At 34.8% G+C, this 18,820-nt stretch overlaps 1 protein-coding gene across 1 annotated transcript in view; it reads left to right on the forward strand.

Moving 5' to 3' along the window:
• The first annotated feature begins 7,367 nt into the window (after positions 1-7,367).
• LOC105217830 (ATP-binding cassette sub-family C member 4) overlaps positions 7,368-18,820 on the forward strand; it is a 35,624-nt gene continuing 24,171 nt past the window's right edge. Inside the window, exons 1-2 of the mRNA XM_054226281.1 lie at positions 7,368-7,611; positions 7,764-8,195. The gene's annotated coding sequence lies outside the window, so the exon portion shown is untranslated. The remainder of the gene's footprint in view (positions 7,612-7,763; positions 8,196-18,820) is intronic.

Here is an 18,820-nt window from a genome sequence, read left to right on the forward strand (position 1 = left end):
AGCAACAGCGCCAGCAGCAAGAAAATCACGAAAACCACGCCGAAACCAACCGAAATCCAAACCCAGAGTCCATTTCACACACAGCTGTGCGGTGCGTAGAGCGTTGCGCGTAGAAATTTCACTGCTCAGGCGACTTTACAATAAATAAAACAAATTAAAAAAAGCAAAAACACTGAATAAAAAGAGGATAAAACCTTTAATTATGCATGCATACATACACGCATACACATAAATACATATTTGTAGGAGTATGTGTGTGTGTTCGTGTGCCGTGCGCCAATTGACGATCAGCGTTATCAAGCTGATCTAATTAATGATCGTTATCGCCGTACATTTAGAGAGTGAGAATGTCTGCAAATGGAAATGCGGGAAAAATAAAAGGTGAAAATAGCAACAACAACAAGAACGACGACGACGACATTAACACTGAATAACAAAATAATGAAATAATATATCGTGTTTTGGCTAGTGATCGAAAGTGATGATGATGACAATCAACGACATCCAGACTGTAACCACCATTCGTATGTATTTTACGCACCACGTTTTATTATGTGACCATGATTACATTAAGCAGGCCAACAGTTTCACGCGATGTCAGCAACAACAATGTCGACACTTATTTGTACTTACATACATTTGTATGCAACGCCAGCTTAGCAATTGGTGATGGGGGGTGCGGGTAGGCGCATAAGAACACAAAATTAAGAAAGTGGATAAAAACAAATATGCGTTGTTGAAATATTTTTGCGTTAATGCGAAACTTGTAGGTATGTATATCTTATAATGTTTATGTAGACAGGTAGACTTGTAAAGGGGTTCTCAAAAGGGACGCTACAAAAGTAGACCGATAGTGACAGCCAACGACGCCAGTTTTTGCCCGCTCTTTTGCCATTCCATCATGGATAGATATATGTATGATCCAACAACGAGTCGAAATTGTCAAAATTTACTATCGATATTCGGAGTCAGTGGCCAAAACTTTAAGAGCGCTACGTCCAACTTATGGTCGTCATAATCATCGTCCATCGAAAAATCATCTTCAGCGATGAGGCTCATTTCTGGCTGAATGGCCTCATCAACAAGCGACCATTGCGTCCCGAAAAAATTACGATTTAATGCAATTTATGTACCGGGATCGTCATTGGTCCGTACTTCTTCCGTGATGATCAAGACCGGGACGTTACCGTGAATGGAAATTGATACCGCTCAATGATAACCGAATATTTTTGGCCCGAATTAGATGATATGAACTTGGACAATATGTGGTTCCAACAGGACGTCGTCATAAGCCACTCAACGATTTGGTGAACGTGTTATCTCACGAAATGGCCCTGTCAATTGGGCGCCTCGATCGTGCGATTTGTCCTGTGGAGCTACGTCAAGTCTATGGTTTATGCCAACAAGCCAGCGACGATTGATGAATATCGAACGTGAAATTGCAGCAGTTTCGGATTTTTGCTTGAAATCCGTCGAAAATTGGATCCAGCATTTGGACTTCTGCAGGCATGCCCGTGGTGGTCATGCAAAAGAAATCGAATTCCGATCATAATGGCATCGAATGTACTTTCATAGGAAAAATTCTGGTAGCGCTCGCGCATTTTTTAAGTTCATTAATTTTTTATACTCTCGCAACAATAGTTCCTAAGAGAGTATTATAGTTTTGTTCACATAACGGTTATTTGTAAGTCATAAAACTAAACGAGTTAGATATAGGGTTATATATATCAAAATGATCAGGGTGACGAGACGAGGGCGAAAATCCGAATGTCTGTCCATCCGTGCAACGGATAACTTGAGTAAACTAAACCGAAAACACATAAAGTGCCATAACTAAGCCATAAATAAAGCTATGGTAATAAAATTTGGTATGAAGGATCGCACTATGAAGGGGCATATTTGGATGTAATTATTTTGGGGAAGTGGAGGTGGCCCCGCCCCCTACTAAGTTTTTTGTACATATCTCGCAAACCAATAAAGCTATATAAACCAAACTTTCTGCAGTCGGTTCTCTTACGTACCCCACCACACACCATGAAATTAGTTGAAATCGGATAATAACCACGCCCACCTCCCATACAAAGGTTAGGTTGAAAATTACTAAAAGTGAGTTTACTCAGTAACGAAAAACGCCAGAAACACTAAATTTCACATAAGAAATGGCAGATAGAAGCTGCACACAGATTTTTACAAAATGGAAAATGGGCGTGGCATCGCCCACTTATGGGTCAAAAACCATATCTCAGGAACTACTCGACCGATTTCAATGAAACTTGGTTTGTAATAGTTTTCTTGCATCCCAATGATAAGTTGTGAAAATAGTCTAAATCGCTTTACAACCACGCCTACCTCCTTATACCAGAACTTTGAAGACGATCTGAATCGTTAACTTTACAATATATAAAGTAAGCACTAGTGAAGATATCGGTGCAGAACTTTGCACAAATACTACCTTTATAGTGTGGCAGCCCCATTCTAAAAATCGCAGAAATCGGACCATAGGTTTTCAAGGCCCCATATATCGCACATGAGGACCTCGGTGCTTCTAACCTAATATTAGGGTTTCCAATTTTCAACGGACTTTATACAATATATATGACGCATATGTGGGTCAAATTGTGTATTATATAATATAAATAAAGTTAAATAAATAAATTGGGTGAGTATAAAATGTTCGGTTACACCCGAACTTAGCCCTTCCTTACTTGTTTGTTTATTAATTCATTATCTTTGTCTATCTATATATCTTTATATTGATAAATCTTCTGTACGTGTGTTAGTCATTGAACTCCTCCTAAACGGCTGGACCGATTTTGATGAAATTTTTTGTGTGTATTCCAGGGGGTTGGGGATGGTTTATACGGAGAGAAAAATTACAAAAATTCCCTGAAAAAGTCTAAAATCCACACTTTTCTTATCTCCCATACAAAGAATTTGTAATTTATAGATATAAAAATGAATTGCTGTTCGTTAGTCTCGCAAAAAGTCGAGAACGGCCAAACCGATCTAGCTAACTGCAGTCTTGAAATATTCGTGGAAGGCTAGGAAAGGATTAAAAAGTATGTAAATATGGAAAAATTGCGAGGAAGATAATAATAAGAGAATTTTATTTGAATTGACAACAAAAATATAAAAAAAGAAAACACAAAATAATAATATTTTGAAGGTTGTCATTGTTGCTTTGTTAAAATATTTTTGTCATTGTTCAATTGTATAAGGTTGTGTCGATAGCTCAAAATATCATGGTCCATGGTTCAGAGTTTCTGATAGTATTTTTTAAATTCTTACAGTAATTAGAATTAAGATCTTAAAACCTATGTATCTAGCGACTCATTTTCTTCTCTGTTCTCCTTCTTTCGGCTGCAGATAATTTATTGAATGTGAATAATGTAGTGGACCCACATTATTCTAGAACCAGAGATCTGCTGTTAAGTACGTAGTCTAATTTCCACCAACAATTATCGTCTTTTTTACATTACAGTACCGCCACAGTCGAATTCGCGAAGTTGAACTTTTCTCATTCTGAAGAACTAGGATATTTCACGAGTGGTGATGATACCGGCTTTTGTGCACAGCATGTTTGTCATTGACAATCGCACGAAGAGTTTGCAATAATAATAATAAAAACGTGCCTTAACCTCAATAAATTCACAAAAGTATGTAATCGTATAAACGCGCACGCATTCAAATGATATAAACGATTCCAACAATTTCACTTTCCTGCATTTTTCTCTGTTTGCTCCCAAAAGTATTCGTGTATGTATATATTTATTTATTGCTTTAAAAGGCCTACACAGCTGATTGTGATTCATTTACAGACTCCACTTTTTCCAGAAAAGGCAAAGCAACAGGTTTCACCGGTATCTAACATCATAACATGCGCACTACCATTTTAATATACTCAAACACACACAAATGTATGTACATATATACTTACATATTTAAGTTTGTAACTGACTTTCTTGGAGCGTATTTCAGTTCTCAACTCGAATAAGGTTAATGTGCCAAGTTCAAGTTCATGTGGCGGGTCATGAAAGGGGAAGGTCAGTATGCCAGCAAAGTGGGAAAAGGTCAATTTTGTATTAATTCCGTAACTAAAGTGGAAATTTACAGTATCCAAGATTTATTACTTATCGGGATTTAATGTTTTATTTTTTTTATTTGGCACTTATTTGAACTGGAAACTTTACTATGAAATTTCAATATTTGACTATGACTTGCTTATATTCGTTAAAATTGTTAGTTACTTAGAATGATGAAAAAAAATCTTCTATAACCTCTTGAAGTTCTTCTACATAGTTTATAAAACTATTTTAGATTAATAATTTAAATCATTATTTCATTAGATCATTACTTCATTTGGCCTTTCTTGTGGACATTCTGGTGAATAGATCAAACTTCTAATATGTATTTTGATAAAAAAAAATATCTATGGATTAGCAGTTTCTGGTATGTGATAGATATTTACTTCGTTTACTGTTGGTGGACAAGTGAATTAAAAAATTGGTCTCCTAAAATATTGAAAATCACATCACTGGGACACTGGTCCACGTTCACTAAATAATGTTATTCGAAAATGATTTAAGTGCTCTATAAACAATTACCGAAGAGCAGTGGATGTGATCCATATCTAAAAAAGATTTACTAACTTTTACACAACCTAAAAACAACGATCCCACCTATCTGATCGAAATTCAATATATAATGTTTTCGAAAATTGTGCAATCCAAGATTATGTATATTCCATATTAACATACACACAATTAACCCATATATCTAAAGTACAGTACTCGTATAATGATATATGTATGGGAGTTGAAGTAATTTGTGGAACCATTTCACTAATTTCCGCCACTAATATCAAAGATACATTATATCAAAGATAAAGATCGGGATATCGAGGTAATATATACTCGGGTAGTCATAAGTTGTCGACTATTCGATTAACCGCTCATTTGCGACTATCCGGTTAACCGTTCGTTGTCGACTATTCGAATAGTGCAAGTTCATTAAATTTCTATTTTTATTGAAAAAAGTGAAACACACGAAAAATGAGCAAAATGCTCGCAGCAGAGCAACTATTCGAATATCGTAGTATAACGACTATTCTTAACATTGCGACTATTCGAATAGTATTCATCGGTAAATATTCATACGAACGGTTACAAACCGGATATTCGAATAATCGGGTTTCAGGTTATTCGAATAATTTTAAGAGCCCTAATATATACATACTTACACCATATGACACATTTATGTATATACTTTCTTTCGTCATTCATGGTTAAGTTCATTGGCTTTGCAAAAATGCTTAGCAATGGTAACTGACAATTTATAAATAAAGCAACGAAAATACAACAAACTATTAAAATTTCTGGACCGGCTTCAAGTTAAATTATCTCTCCCATCTCTTGAGCTTTTATGTATATGTTGAGAGCTTTTTGCTTTTGTTCTCTATTTCACCTGCTTTTCCCGGGATTGCGCGAACTTTGTGGCGGTATTGAGGAAAAGGTTAATAAGGGTAATTCTTTTTTCAAACAAAATTCCTTGATAGTCTAAAAACTAACTGTCACCTGATTGCAATTGAAATTGCTTCATCTTACGTTGCAATTTTTAAACCAATTCAAACTCAAAATATTTAATTATATCATTGGTTTTTGCATTACTTTTATTTATAAGTACAGTAATCCCCGCTTAAGTGTCTCTTCTTAACATCCAAGATTTTTGAGACACTTAAGCGGGAAAGGCACTTAAATGAATCCCTCTTGGTTGCTTCGGGGCACTTATCGAGCTTTTTTAAATACTTCGATCTAATCTTTTTTCTTTTAGAATGAAAATCACATTTATTTATTACTAGCAGACCCGACCACACGTTTTTGTGGCTAAGGTATACATTAAATTAGTAAATTTTTCAATATAGTAAAAAAATCTTACGCATAAAGAAGAAAACATCAAGCCGGTATATTGATTGATATACATTATTGTGGATCTGTATTAAGCGTAAATCATCATAGTTTGTTAAACTTAAATTTTTTTTAATCGTATATTGAAATGAGACATATGTAACAAATGAGCAAATTTCATAGTTGGCTCAATCTTGGCTTCGATGACGATATTGATTACCTTATTCACAGCCAGTCTTGTTCTATTGCAAAGTCGAGGTTAATTTATGTTACGAAGCATGATGACAACTCACACTAATTCTAATTGCAAAGTGAGTGCTAATAGTTCAGGCAATTTTAAATATTCTATGGGAGAATTGCTACGTCATATTGGTTTGTAGCTGTGTCAACTCTCCTGGAACGAAATTCTAAATTGTCACATTGAGATCATTGGCATCTTTGTTTTTTACCACCAAAATAGGTCATTCAATCAGCCATTTATGGTTATTATATTGTGATTATTTATAGCCTAGGACCATTTCTAGGTTATCATCTATCACCATACCAAATTTCATCAAAATCCGTTCAGCCGTTTAGGCGTGAAAGAGTAACAGACAGACAGAGTTACTTTCGCATTTATAATATTAATATGGATTAATAACAAAAATACTTATTAATAACAATAAATATGAAAAAAAAACTTTACAAAACTATGCATATGTTTTCTTTTTGACAATATTTATCGCATTCAATGTCAAACAAATGTTAAAAGGAACTTAAAAGCGGAAATTTGCAAAAATGTTGTTTTTGTGGCTTAAATAGAACAGACATTTAAGCGGGAAAGGCACTTAAGCGGATTCTCTTAAGCGGGAAATTTTATACATATGTAAATTTGAGAAAAATATCGATGTCGCAAAATATGGTCACTTAAGCGGGAAAGTCATTTAAACGGGGAAGGCACTTAAGCTGGGATCACTGTAAAGCTTTTTAATTAAGTTAGCTTTTGCATAGCAGTTCAAAAATATGCTGGTACCAAATATTCAATTAAAAACAATATTCTTTTGAAATTTTTTGTACAGAGATATTTACTATATTTATCAAAAAATAATTATACTTGATTAATATTGAAAATTGCGATCACGGTCCAGTTCAAAATAATCTTAATCAAAGTGAATAGGGGAAACGGTTTTGATTATTATTTTTAAACAAAACCCAATTTTATATGAAATGCCCCGCATGTTGATTCTCTCATTGATTATCGTTTGCTTAAAGCGCGTGAGCGATACGCGCACTATGCTCTCAAATTATATTTGAAAGCTTTCGCTCTTTGGCTTATTAGTACGCGCTCACAGTACCTAAATGTTTTACTAAAACATTTAGAATGGGTTTGGTATAAATATTGGATGTGTACTTTCCTGCAGGTACTTACATACATACAAAGAGGCATGTATACGCAGTTGAGTTAGTAAGTCGCTTCACGTTCTATGAGATAATAGAAGTACTCATAAAGCACATTGCAACAGCATAATGTCGACTAAAATCATGCTCAAGTGTTGCTCACAATTTTAGTTGCATTCGGGTTGCGTGAGCGTTAAGTCATCGGAAAATCGCCTTAGGTATAGACGACGGTTGTAAGTGATTGTGGTGGTTGTTGTGCCGGTTTTTTGGGTGTTTCGCACAGTTCGTGATTGCTGCAAGGAGCGACGGTGACGTACTTATCTATAGACTCGTAATTTACAAAGAATATTCGCTGTACACGACGTGTAACAAAGAAGAATACAAGAAAATGTGCAATTAATAATTAAATAAATTGAAATTGTGGTTGTGCAAATTGTGTGCGCGTGTAAAAAGTATCTATATTATTCGTTCGCTTAATTATAGGCTTCATTACTTATTTGTACTTATTGATTTGAATGTTATTGTTGCTGTTTAAACGAATTTCGCACAAATCACGGCGTTTTCATTCTGTGTTACACAATCGTTTGACATTTGCATGAAGGAGATGTGGCGTTTGACAGTATGATCCACAACGAGCGAAAGCAATAATTTAAAAGCAGCATTATTGATAATTGTATTTTCTTTAATCGCAAGTTATTGTCGAAACATTTGTGCACTAATTTTGTGCAAATACAACAAGTGTTCGCTTTTTGCGAAACTTGTTGAATAATCTTCAGTAGTAGTCAGCACAAGTGTTAGTAATTCTTGCGTCTGCTACGACTCACACGTGCTAACATCGAAGTTCACATACATTTTCAATAATTACCTTCGAGTCGCAGACGTGCCTATCAACATTTTTCATTTGAGATTTTAGTGGTAAGTGAACGCACAGCTGTTTTATACCTACAGTCCTATGTATGTATGTATATAGCCACTTATTTATACATATGTATGTATGTGAGCAGACTTGTTGCTGGCACTAGCCGCACACGTTTGTTTACATGCCATCATCAGCTATCAGTGTTTCATTCCGTCTATTGAAATTTTAAACGTCAATTTGTTATTGTATTCGTTTAAAATATTTTTTTTATTCAGTGATTATATTTCAAATTGTTACTAAGTGTTAATTTGCGGTATGTGTATTTGAACTGATAAAATTTCTATTTGTGAAAGTAAATATAATTTGCTGTACAAGGTTAAATTAGAATTTGCGTAGATTAACAGGCGGACAAAAAATTATTAATAATTATAAGAATTTTCAACGGTTTACTAGGCATGATTTATAGGAGAAATATATTAAAGAATGGAAAAGACACCGGCTTGTATCCAGTTAAATTTTTTAGGCATTAGCAAACAAAAAACAATATTCAAGCTTAACTTCCTTACAATAAGTCTCTCTCTTCTCTCTCTCTTCTGCCACAAGTCAAAGTGAAATAAATACGTTAAGAACGTTTGTGAATATTGTAGTGAAAAAAATTTCTAGAAATTACATACATATGTATGTATATATCGCTCATTCACATAAAGTGTCATAACTCAAAAAACACGATTTTGAGTTGAATATGCAGAAAAGTGCGCAATTTCATCGTCCATATTGTATAAAAATGTCATTCTGATGCGTACAAACCGTGAAATAAGGATGTGACGTTATTCAACTTGTTACATTGCATTCTTCTTTAACCACAACAACGAAACTTCCCAGATGTGCCAGAATTAGGCATGGTTTCTTTCCAGAAAGAAATACATATTTTGTGTTACAACAAATATTGTCTTAGGGTGAAGTTGCTTTTCTTTTCAGAAAGATCGACTTATATCTGTGAAAAGACAATTAAATTTTTCATGTTGATATTTTAGCAAAAACGACACATTTAACTTATGACAGCGAAATTGATTTATATTTTTCACAAATACAGTGGAACTTCTCTAACTCGAATCACCATAATCCACAAAAAAAACTTCGAGTTAGAGAGAATTTACATTAAATTAAATTTTCAAAAATATGTAAAATTTAAATTTATACACAGTTTTATTTATTTTCATCTCATAGAGTTTTATGTTCATACGTTAAAACATGTACTCGTATTCTGTAATTTTGTTGGTTGCAGTTTGCTATTGTTTGGCTCTTGACGTCTGTATTCCATGCCTTGTGTTAGATGATTTTTGCAATCCATAAGTGTAATATTATATTTTTTGTTCGCCTCCGTACGATATAGAGAGTCTCTTTTAAAATTCTGCCTCGATAGTAAAATTTTAAATTTTGTATTATGTCCTGGTCGAAAAGTTCGATTTATGGAAGGGAATTTGTATGAAAGTTGCCTTCTATTGCCACTTCAAGAGTTCGAGTTATGGGGAACTTCGAGTTATAGAAATTCGAGTTAGGGAAGGAATTTTGTATGAATATTGGCTTCTAAACGCTATTGCCACTTCAAGAGTTGGAGTTATGGAAGTTCCACTGTAATTCAAAAGTAGTCAAGTTTATGTCCAAAAAAGGCTTCAGTACATGATTTTTAGTCCATTTATGATAAGCATTCTATTTAATATACTACATGCCACTAATTTATTTAATAAATTTATGGCGAATTTCAAGATTTGCTTAATAAGAAACAATTGAAAACTTTGAACCGCTCTCTTGAAAAATTTACTTTTTTGAGTTGTGACACTATTCATATAAATGAGCAATATGTATATATATTCAAACCAAAAAAATAGTTTTTCCTAAACGTTGTTAAATAAAATAGTCCAAAGTATTTCATAGGGAATGAATAATTAAGTGCTTTTACCTTTACACCCCTGTTTTTACTCCTCAACATTTATAACCTCAAATGCTTGCATTTACTGCGGCGGAAATCACGTTCCGGGACTTTTTAAATTGCAAAAAAATTACAAGATAGCTGTTGAAAGTTACACATACAGTTGAAATCCCATAGGGAATTCTATATACGGTATACTCTCGAAAAGTAAATCGATTGGTATTTTGGGTAATTTACTTTTTCGAATAATTTACTTTTCCAAATATATACATAAATTATCTGTTTTTATAATATTAAATGCATTTTTTAAATTAAAAAATTCATTCATTTATTTGCTTCAATAAAACATATGGATTTACATAAAAAACATATTTACATTTACATACATACATATCTATTTACTATGAAGAGAAAAAATCTTGAATATTCTTTTGTTTTTTTTTTTCATTTGCAATATATTTTCTGACCATATTTGTACGACAATTCAAAAAGTCTGACACCTGATTTGCATCGTTTTCATTTTCAAACCAGTGGATCAAGTAGGAGAGTTTTTTTACTAAAACGTCGCGATAAACAAGAGAGTAAGTGTTTTTGCAACATCGTAAAAAACGCAGCTTGCTTCGTTTCGAATTTTTTATCACACTCTCTGAAAAGTAAATTAAAAAATTTACTTTTTCGAGATGCTTGTGTAATCTTAAAGGTGATTAACTTTTCCGAGATTATTTACTTTCTGAGAATTTACTTTTCGAGAGTATACTGTATATTGTTTCTTCAGTTTTCTAATTTTTATTTACCGCCTACATATGGTAAAGTTTTTTTGGAAACAAATAAAGGTGTATAACCCAGTATATTTAATTTCTCATAAATGTGTAATTATGATACCAGTAGTAATAAAAAATTGTTTAAACATGTTGAAACTGTTTATCTTTCATTGGTTATATCAAATTCATCAAATAATAAAAGTATTTTCAACTATAAAATTATATATTTTTTTAATGTGGCAAAAATTTCCGACAATAAGCTTTCTTCAAAGATCGGCTTGGTACTAATATTGTAGCATTATTAATAATTTTGTTTGTAAAATTTTTAAAATGTGGTAAACCTTCAGATAAATATACACGTAAGTACATACATATGTATGTATGTCAGAAATATTTATAGCTAAATTTAATGTTATAACTAATTGAAAATTGGCGACTCAAATTTTTTAGCCTAAACGCTTCTAAAACTGTTTAACAAAATGTGCTTAGCGTAAATATTAGCATACAAAATTGTGTGACTTTATATTCCCCCCCCCCCAGCACTAGTATGACGAATATTATCAGATACATATGTAAAAAAGTCATTAGTAAAAAACCGTTAAAATGAAGTGTGTTTATTCGCAATGTGTAAACTCATTCTTGGCATACTGTATGTTGGTATTAAGCAAGATACATATGTATATAAAACCACGAATGTGAGACCGAATATATGTACATATGTATGGTCAATTATTATACAACTTCGAATACATGTTTCATACTTTTAATTCTTACAACTTGAGAATGTATCTATAGTTCGACTCAGTCCTGCTTAATTCCTCTTTATTGGTGTACTATCAATTTTGCTAAAGCAATTGAAATTAGCACGAACCTGCATTGGCTTCATTACTGTTATCTACTGAAAGTGAGAACACGAGGCGTTGTAGAATATTAATGCGAATAAATGCACAAAATAAACAATGATATGTCTGGCAATGATTAGATATTCTATTATCCAATATCATGCTGCGCTTGTCACTTTTTCGAGTACTAGATATATTTGTAGTCTATTTAAAAAACGATTATGACAATATGGGTTCGCTGAGTGCTGGCGACATTTATATTTGTTTGTGTTTGTATAGGGTGGTTCTCATATTAGTTTCGTTACACATAAAAAAAAAAACATTAGAATGAAATAAAATCTAACAAGTAAGGAAGAGCTAAGTTCGGGTGTAACCGAACATTTTATACTCTCGCAATTTATTTATTTAACTTTATTTATATTAGCTGTCATCGATTGGCTAACTGCTATAGACAAGCCAATCGAACAAACTTTCTAAATTTCCATACAAACTGGCAGCACTGAAATCGAATTGTATATACTTGGTCGCACTGAACTCTTCAACCACCGTCTATGTCTAACGTTTTCTGCAAGAAATTTAATTTTTATTAAAGTTTTTTATTCAATAAATTCAATACAAAAATACTAACGATTTATCTTCGCTCTTGCCTTTTCAATTTCAAATTTGTGTATAACAATTTTTATTATTTTGACAGTAATTTGTTCTTTGAGCCGTTCACAATAGTAAAATGGTTCTAAAATGAGTAAAACAAAACTTGGTAGCACTCAGCAAGCGACTATTGAAATTTTAATGAGGTATTCGCATACTCTCCAGCACGAATTCAACTAGATATCTTTGTTGTTGCTTTCACATGTAAAATTTTTGACAGGCGAGCAGCGCCCAAAGATAGCGAGCAGAGAAGTGACCAATCGATGGCAGCTATTATATAATACACAATTTGACCACATATTCGTCATATTGTATAAAGTCCATTGAAAGTTGGGAACCATAATATTAGGTTAGAAGCACCGAGGTCCTCGTGTTTGATATATGGGGCCTTAAACACCTATGGTCCGGTTTCGGCGATTTTTAAAATGGGGCTGCCACACTATAAACATAGTATTTGTGCAAAGTTCTGCACCGATATCTTCACTAGTGCTTACTTTCTGTATTGCTATGTAAACGATTCAGATCGTCTTCAAAGTTCTGATATATAGGAAGTAGGCGTGGTTGTGAAGAGATTTGGCCTATTTTCACAACATATCATTGGGATGTAAGGAAACTATTACAAACCAAGTTTCATTGAAATCGGTCGAGTAGTTCCTGAGATATGGTTTTTGACCCATAAGTGGGCGACGCCACGCCCATTTTTCATTTTGTAAAAAAATCTGAGTGCAGCTTCCATCTGCCATTTCTTATGTGAAATTTTGTGTTTCTGACGTTTTTCGTTAGTGAGTTAACCCACTTTTAGTAATTTTCAACCTAACTTTTGAATGGGAGGTGGGCGTGGTTATTATCCGATTTCAACTATTTTCATGGTGTGTGGTGGGGTATGTAAGAGAACCGACTGCAGAAAGTTTTTTGTATATAGCTTAATTAGTTTGCGAGTTATATACAAATAACCGTTTTGGGCGGGGCCACGCCCACTTCCCCAAAAAAATTACATACAAATATGCCCCTTCATAGTGCGATCCTTTTATTTCCATAGCTTTATTTATGGCTTAGTTATGACACTTTATGCGTGGTAGTCGTCCGATTACGTCCATTTTCGAACTTAACCTTCTTATGGTGCCAAGAAATACGTCTTCCAATTTTCACTAAGATATCTCAATTTTTACTCAAGTTACAGCTTGCACGGACGGACGGACAGACAGACATCCGGATTTGAACTCCACACTTCACCCTGATCATTTTGATATATATAACCCTATATCTGACTCGTTTAGTTTAAGGACTTACAACCAACCGTTATGTGGACAAAACTATAATACTCTCGTAGCAACTTTGTTGCGAGAGTATAAAAATTGTATGGACTACGCCTATTTCTTGCACTTCTCTACGTCATGCGCGACATATTTCGTGGTTTTGCTCGCTACTGTTATTTTGCGACTCAATTTCAGTTCTTAGAAACTTCATATGTATTTCATTTTTAAGTCCCTCTCTGTATGATTGTTTATAATTTGGTTGAGTTCATACCATATTATGTACTTATATACTGCATATACAGATTCTTGAATTCGAGTGTATAAATGCAATACAAGTGAGTCCACAATTAATTATGTAAATAAAAAGCGATAGCATTCCGAGCTTTAATAATAAATAAATGAGTGCAATCGTTGAAATACGAATTGTTTATTGTAATAGAGATGCGCCAATTATGAATAATTATATATTCATATGTATATATCATGTATACAGCGTACCATTCCCGATAATTTGCACTCAGCCACAATCAGCATACTTATGTGTATACATACAATATATGTCCATGACCTTAAAAATTAACTGCCATATGGTATTTGAAATAAAAATCTGAACCCTCATGTAAATATGTTAATTAGTTTATGTTATAAATATAATATTGTGAAATTATGTTATTTATTTTAGATATGGGTTTGGCTGTGCTTTGGCCAGTGTTAATTTTATATAAAAATGTGAATGAAGCACTGTAAAATTTAGTGCTAATTATCATCAGCGATTCAACGTATTTTTTAGTAAGTTTCAATATAACCTCAATATGTGGAGTGGTTATTATCCGATTTCATAAATTCTTGTACCTTATCACTGCGACTCGGTTCGACATAACCGGAAGAGACCCGGATTTTTATTCGGCCAAAGACTGTCAAATCGGTAGTATTCCTCAAAACTAATTGGGAAACGTTCAACGTTATCAGTATTTGAGTAAAAAACCTCGGAAAATCAACATATTTTGATGTGCAATTAATGAATTGAAATGATGCTCAAAAGACAAGACACACTTTTGTTAATTTGTTTTTAAATCATTTATTTATTCGTCGACATATTTATTTCTATTACGAAATATTTACTTATTTATATCCTGTAAAGCTTTCCTTGCAAAAACAAGGTACCAACATCTTTTCGAGATACTTAATATTTCATTTGCACTACCCAATTCATTGAGAGTTTAATAGCTGGATAGGCGTCTGGATTTAAGGTATAATTCCTTACGTAATACAATTTATTCTGCAAAAAAAAACACATATATGGAAAGTTACAAATTTTCAAGCAGTTTGTTAATGTACACAATAATACATATGTATATACACTTACCGCTAAAAGAGGACAGTACATAGGCAGATTTGAACTGCGTCGTATCTCACTAAAGAAAAGCCCAATCAATGTGTTACTACTTTTCTGTATTAATTTTCCAAATTGACAACCATCAATAGGTACTTTTTTTAAATTTATGAGTCTGTTATCGCCACGTAGCATATCTATTGAGGACTTAAACATGTAGTTTGTCACATTTTCCTTCAGTTTAAATTCGACAATGATTTTCACTTTCCGATTTTCATTGTAATATTTATAGTTAAATTCACTAAAGATATCCTTTTCACCAAAAGTGAAATTCATATGATACATGCTAAAGGTTAAGTTACGCTGAAAGAACATATATATATGTACTATATAGTTTTAATTTAACAAACATTTTTGTTTACAAATTAAATTAAAATTAAAATGTAGTAAAATATTGTATATAATTACCGATGCCCTATAGCTGCCAAAGAGCTGGGAAAACAGGAGTACAAGAAACACTAGAGTTAAGTTAGCCATTCTTATTTGTAATTAATGATTCCGAAGACGACTGCGCACTGAATGAACTGTTGACGAATTGTGAATATCCATTCTGGTTTCTGTTTTTATTAACAAATAATGGTTAAATTCTTAATATAAATAGTTATTGTCACTAAAAGCATTTGTCCTGTGAATTGTTATCAAAATTACAGAGCCTATTAAATTTACATTAGTGTTGTTAACATAAGTGCTTAATTTAGTTAAAGCTTAAATAGTATTTAATTTATCAAACTATTATTATGTACATACTCGGTTATGACGAGAGTGTGTTATACTCTATCGAACTCAAAGTGTCGTAGATTTTCAAGTGCTTCGTTCAGTCCAAATTCAGTAGGCGGCGGTAATATACTTATTAATGTAATTTAAAAAAGAACAAGTAAAGGACAAGGAAGGTCTAAATTTGACTCATATAATCGGCATTTAAGTCCAACAGAATATCGAAAACCATTAAATATATTTATGCATAATATAGGGTATATGAGAGTTTTGTTAATTCGTGGACTAATTTCACACATTTTCGCCACCAAGATACATTATTCCAAGAATATTTATTACGTTCACTTAATTTGTCAAGATATCTTGCATATTAACCGATTCATATGGTATTAAGTCCACCGTATTTTTGAAAAACCTATAATTAGGTATATGGGAGAAGTAATTACTCGATATTACACATATTTTTCCATAGAGACACACTATTAGTAGGAAAACTCCTCCTTTGAAATTATTCAGAATATTTGAGAGATTTTCATAGTTACTGCGGTCCTCATATTCGAAGTCTGGGGCTGGGATGGGATTCAAAGTTGATTTATATAAGAAGTAGTCATGGTTGTGAACGGAGTTCGCCCATTTTTCATCATTACTATAAGAGTGTTAAATAAATCAAAGAAAATTATATGTGCTAAATTTGGTGGAAATTGGTCGAATAGTTCCTGAGATATGGTTATGGACGCAATAGTGGGCGACGCGACGCCCATGAAACATTTATTATACCAAGTGCAACATGTTGCAAGAGTATAAAAAAAAGAAGTGGAAATGAAAATATGCCATTAACACTGCACAACACTAGTGCAGAGTGATTATGTATGTATTTAATTGGCGTTGAACCGTTTAGCCGGTTATAGCCGAATCGATGAGAGCGCCAGTTGGAGACTCCACGTGTAACCAGGTCGCTCTCCACCTGGTCCCTCCAACGGAGAGGAGGCCTTCCCCTTCCTCGGCTTCCTCCGGCGGGTACTGCATCAAACACTTTAAAAGCTGGAGTCTTTTCGTCCATTCGGACAACATGACCTAGCCAGCGTAGCCGCTGTCTTTTTATTCGCTGAACTATGTCGATGTCGTCGTATAACTCGTACAGCTCATCGTTCCATCGTCTGCGGTATTCGCCGTTGCCAAAGTTCTGAAGACCATAAATCCTGCGCAAAATGTTCCTCTCGAAAACTCCTAGTGTCGTCTCATTTGATGTTGAGATCGTCCAAGCTTCTGCACCATAAAGCAGGACGGGAATGATAAGCGACTTGTAGAGTTTGATTTTGGTTCATCGAGAGAGGACTTTACTTTTCAATTGCCTACTCAGTCCAAAGTTGGCAGGAGTGATTCCGCGCTGGATTTCGAGGCTGACATTGTTCGTGTTGTTGATGCTGGTTCCCAGGTATACGAAATTATCTACGACTTCGAAGTTATAACTGTCAACAGTGACGTAGGAGCCAAGACGCGTATGCGCCGACTGTTTGCTTGATGAGATATTTCGCCTTGTCCTCATTCAGCTCCAGATGCATTCGCTTCGCCAGAACAAACGGCGCGGTTGTTGCTTCCGATGATACCAATATCATCGGCGTACGCCAGGAGCTGTACACTTTTATAAAAGATTGTACCTTCTCTATTTAGCTCTGCAGCTCTTATAATTTTTACCAGCATCAAGTTAAAGAAGTCGCACGATAGTGAGTCACCTTGTCTGAAACCTCGTTTGGTATCGAATAGCTCGGAGAGATCCTTCCCAATCATGACGGAGCTTTTGGTGTTGCTCAACGTCAACTTACACAGCCGTATTAGTTTTGCGGGGATACCAAATTCAGACATCGCGGCATAAAGGCAGCTCCTTTTCGTGTTGTCGAAAGCAGCTTTAAAGTCGACAAAGAGATGGTGTGTGTCGATCCTATTTTCACGGGTCTTCTCCAAAATTTGTCGCATGGTGAATATCTGGTTAGTTGTGGATTTTCCAGGTCTAAGGCCACACTGATAAGGTCCAATCAGTTTGTTGACGGTGGGCTTTAGTCTTTCACACAGTATGCTCGATAGAACCTTATAGGCGATTTGTAGGAGGCTTATCCCACGGTAATTGGCACAGATTGTGGGATCCCCCTTTTTATGGATTGGGCAGAGCACACTGAGATTCCAATCGTCAGGTATGCTTTCTTTTGCAAAGCATGCACCTTATGAGTTCTTCGCCGGCGTATTTGAATAGCTCGGCCGGTAATCTATCGGCCCCCTGCCGCTTTGTTGTTCTTCAGGCGGGTGATTGGTATTCGTATTTCTTCATGGTCGGGTAATGAAACATCTGTTTCATCGTCATCGATTGGGGAATCGGGTTCGCCATCTCCTGGTATTGTACTTTCACTGCCATTCAGCAGGTCCATAATCCCAGTATGCCCTGGACATCGGTTACCAGGTTACCACCTTGGTCTCTACATGAGGATGCTCCGGTCTTGAAACCTTCGTTAAGTCGCTTCATTTTTTCATAAAATTTTCGAGCATTTCCTCTGCCTGCCAGCTTCTCAAGCTCTTCGTACTCACGCATTTAGGCCTTTTTCTTTTTTTGTCTGCAAATGCGTCTCGCTTCCCTCTTCAGCTATCGGTATCTATCCCATCCCGCACGTGTTGTGGTCGATCGCAACATTGCGAGGTAGGCAGTCTGTTTTCTCTCCGCTGCGAGACGGTAATCCTCATCGTACCAGCTTGTTTTTTGTCGTTGCCGAAATCCAATTGTTTCGGCTGCAGCTGTACGTATGGAGTTTGATATGCCGTCCCACAGCTCCCTTATACCGAGATGCTGATGAGTGCTTTCAGAGGGCAGGAGTGCAAGTCGTGTAAAGTATTTCGTGGCTGTCTGTTGCGATTGCAGCTTTACGACGTCGAACCTTCCTTGTGTTTGTTGACGGGCGTTTTTTGCTACACAGAGGCGAGTGCGTATCTTTGCTGCTACTAGATAATGGTCCGAGTCTATATTTGGTCCTCGGAGCGTACGCACGTCTACAACACAGGAGACATGTCTTCCGTATATTACAACGTGATCGATTTGGTTACGCGTGTTTCGATCAGGAGACAGCCAAGTAACTTGATGTATTTTCTTATGC

This window comes from Zeugodacus cucurbitae, chromosome 2, assembly GCF_028554725.1.
Source record: "Zeugodacus cucurbitae isolate PBARC_wt_2022May chromosome 2, idZeuCucr1.2, whole genome shotgun sequence".
NCBI classification, from domain to species: Eukaryota; Metazoa; Arthropoda; class Insecta; order Diptera; family Tephritidae; genus Zeugodacus; species Zeugodacus cucurbitae.